Source organism: Arachis ipaensis, chromosome B1 (assembly GCF_059453495.1).
Source record: "Arachis ipaensis isolate K30076 ecotype BB chromosome B1, ASM5945349v1, whole genome shotgun sequence".
In the NCBI taxonomy this organism is placed as follows: Eukaryota; Viridiplantae; Streptophyta; class Magnoliopsida; order Fabales; family Fabaceae; genus Arachis; species Arachis ipaensis.
The window spans coordinates 89,101,985-89,105,747 of record NC_142436.1 but is presented as its reverse complement, the minus strand read 5'-3'; the positions used below and the strand labels follow the sequence as shown (position 1 = coordinate 89,105,747).

The 3,763-nt window shown below is 36.8% G+C and overlaps 1 non-coding gene across 1 annotated transcript; it reads right to left on the bottom strand.

Moving 5' to 3' along the window:
- Window positions 1–2,715: 2,715 nt before the first annotated feature.
- On the bottom strand, window positions 2,716–2,823 carry LOC148577401 (small nucleolar RNA R71). Its single transcript, XR_015903073.1, has one exon. It is a non-coding gene; the product is annotated as a small nucleolar RNA R71 (small nucleolar RNA).
- Between the last annotated feature and the right edge of the window lie 940 nt (window positions 2,824–3,763).

The following is a 3,763-nucleotide window of genomic DNA, read 5'->3' as shown; positions in this document are numbered from 1 at the left end:
GATGACTGTGACGAGCTTCAAACTCACGATTGTGGGGCGTGTGACAGACGCAAAAGGATTAATGGATCCTATTCCGACATGATCGAGAACCGACAGATGATTAGCCGTGCGGTGACAGCGCATTTGGAACGTTTTCACTAAGAGAACGGGAAGTAGCCATTGACAACGGTGATGCCCAACATAAAGCTTGCCATGGAAAGGAGTATGAATGATTGGAAGAAGGCAATAGGAAAGCAGAGGTTCAGGAGGAACAAAGCATCTTCATACGCTTATCTGAAATTCCAACCAAAGAATTACCTAAGTATCTCTATCTTTATTTTATGTTTTATTCATCTTTTAATTATCAATTCTTCATCACCATCTGAATTCGCCTGACTGAGATTTACAAGGTGACCATAGCTTGCTTCAAGCCGACAGTCTCCGTGGGATCGACCCTTACTCACGTAAGGTATTACTTGGACGACCCAGTGCACTTGCTGGTTAGTTGTGCGGAATTGTGACAAAGTGTAATTCACATTTGAGAGCTCGAAGTCCTTTGGCACCATTGTTGATGATCACAATTTCGTGCACCACGTTTTTGGCGCCGTTGCCGGGGATTGTTCGAGTTTGGACAACTGACGGTTCATCTTGTTGCTTAGATTAGGTACTTTTCAGAATTTTTAAGAATGAATTCTAGAGTTTCAAGGTGATGCTCTTATTATCATAAAAGCTGATTGATTCTCATCAATTTAGCTGCTGAATGTAATGTCCTGCTGAAGCTTGGCCAAACATGTCTAATCTTTTTAGACTGAAGCTTTAGACTAACATTGCATGATTCCTGGAATTCTTATTGAAAGTTTTGATTCTCTTTATTTTCTTTTTCCATATAAGTTTCGAAAATCACAAAAAAATTTATATAATCATAAAAATCAAAAATATTTTATGTTTCTTGTTTGAGTCTAGTATCAATTTTTAAGTTTGGTGTCAATTGCATTCTTCTTGCATTTTTCGAAAACATGCAATATGTTCTTCATTAATCTTCAAATTGTTCTTGATGACTTCATTGCTCTGATCTTTAAATTCTCTTGTTTTGTGTGTTTTATTGTTTTTCATATGCATTCTCAATTTCTTAGTGTCTCTTATATAAAAATTTTTAAATTTGGTGTCCTGCATGCATTGTTTGTTTGATTTGAGTTTCCTAAGATTAATTATATTTTGATTATTTCTCATCATTGAAAAATTCAAAAAAAAAAAATTTCTCAAAACTATGTCTTTTCTAGTCAATAATACAGAGAATTGAAGATTCAGAACATTCAGCAGAGGAATCAAACAGAAAAAGCTAGGCGTTCAAAACGCCCAGTGAAGAAGGAAAACTGGCGTTTAAACGCCAGCCAGGGTACCTGGCTGGGCGTTTAACGCCCAAAAAGGTAGCATTTTGGGCGTTAAACGTCAGAATGGATGTCATTCTGGGCGTTTAATGCCAGGATGACACTAGAGGGAAGATTTTATTTTTAATTCAAATCTTTTTCAAATTTTCATAATTTTTCAAAATCAAATCTTTTTCAAATCATATCTTTTCAATCATATCTCTTCAAAATCAATTTCTTTCCATTTTTTATTATTATTTTCGAAAATCCTTGTTATAATTAATGATTTACTTCAAATTTTCTAGTTGTTACTTACCTATTAAGAAAGGATCAAAAGTTTTAATTCTAGAATCATATCTTTTAATTTCTTTTTAGTCAAGTAATCAACTTTAATTTTAAAAACTTTCTCTTTTTAGTTTGATTTTCAATCATATCTTCTCAATCATATCTTTTCAATCACATCTTTTTCAAAATTTACTCTCAATCATATCTTTTTGATTTCTAATTTCAAATTTTTTTTTTCAAAAATCACTTAATTTCTTTCCCAATCTTAATTTTCGAAAATCTCAATCAAATTTTCAAAATTTCTTTTAATTATTTCAAAATCTTCTTAATTTATTTTCGAAAATTCTTCCCCTCTTCTCACATCCTTCTATTTAAGGGACTATCACTCCTCCTCAAGGTGCAATTCGAACTCTATCCTTCTTTATATGTTCGAATTCTCTTCCATCTACCTCCTCCTTCTATTCTTCTTTTCCTCTGACACCTCAAGGAATCTCTATACTGTGACATAGAGGATTCCCTACTTTCTTGTTCTCTTCTCTTTCATATGAGCAGGAATAAAGATAAAGGCATACTTGTTCAAGCTGATCCTGAACCTGAAAGGACCTTGAAGAGAAAGCTAAGAGAAGCAAAAGCATAATTCTCTTTAGAGGGCCTAACAGAGCTCTTCAAAGAAGAAGAAACCATGGCAGCCGAAAACAACAATGCCAACAATGCAAGGAAGGTGCCTGGTGACTTTACTGCACCTACTCCCGATTTCTATGGGAGAAGCATCTCAATCCCTGCCATTGGAGCAAACAACTTTGAGCTTAAGCCTCAATTAGTTTCTCTAATGTAACAGAACTGCAAGTTTCATAGACTTCCATTGGAAGATCTTCATCAGTTCTTAGCTGAATTCTTGCAAATCTGTGACACTGTCAAGACCAATGGGGTTGACCCTGAAGTCTACAGACTTATGCTTTTTCCTTTTGCTGTAAGAGACAGAGCTAGGACATGGTTGGACTCACAACCTAAAGAAAGCCTGAACTCTTGGGAAAAGCTAGTCAATGCCTTCTTGGCAAAGTTCTTTCCACCTCAAAAATTGAGCAAGCTTAGAGTGGAAGTCCAAACCTTCATACAGAAGGAAGTTGAATCCCTCTATGAAGCTTGGGAAAGATACAAGCAATTAATCAGAAGATGTCCTTCTGACATGCTTTCTGAATGGAGCATCATATGAATTTTCTATGATGGTCTGTCTGAACTATCCAAGATGTCATTGGATAGCTCTGCTGGAGGATCTCTTCATCTGAAGAAGACGCCTGCAGAAGCTCAGGAACTCATTAAAATGGTTGCAAATAACCAATTCATGTACACTTCTAAAAGAAATCCTGTGAATAATGGGACAAATCAGAAGAAAGGAGTTCTTGAGATTGATACTCTGAATGCCATATTGGCTCAGAATAAAATATTGACCCAACAAGTCAATATGATTTCTCAGAGTCTGTCTGAAATGCAAGCAGCAACAGGCAGTACTAAGGAAGCTTCCTCTGAAGAAGAAGCTTATGATCCTGAGAACCCAGCAATGGAAGAGGTGAATTACATGGGAGAACCCTATGGAAACACCTATAATCCTTCATGGAGAAATCATCCAATTCTCTCATGGAAGGATCAACAGAGACCTCAACAAGGTTTCAACAACAATAATGGTGGAAGAAATAGGTTTAGCAATAGCAAGCCTTTTCCATCATCTTCTCAGCAACAGATAGAGAACTCTAAGCAAAGCCACTCTGACTTAGCAACCGTTGTCTCTGATCTAATTAAAACCACTCAAAGTTTCATGACTGAAACAAGGTCCTCCATTAGAAATTTGGAGGCACAAGTGGGTCAGCTAAGTAAGAAAATTACTGAACTCCCTCCTAGTACTATCCCAAGCAATACAGAAGAGAATCCAAAGAGAGAGTGCAAGGCCATAAACACGTCTCACATGGCCGAACCTGGAGAGGAGGAAGAGGCAGTAATCTCCACTGAGGAAGACCTCAATAGACGTCCACTGACCTCCAAGGAGTTCCCTAATGAGGAACCATGGGAATCTGAGGCTCAGACTGAGACTATAGAGATTCCATTGAATTTACTTCTGCCATTCATGAGCTCTGATG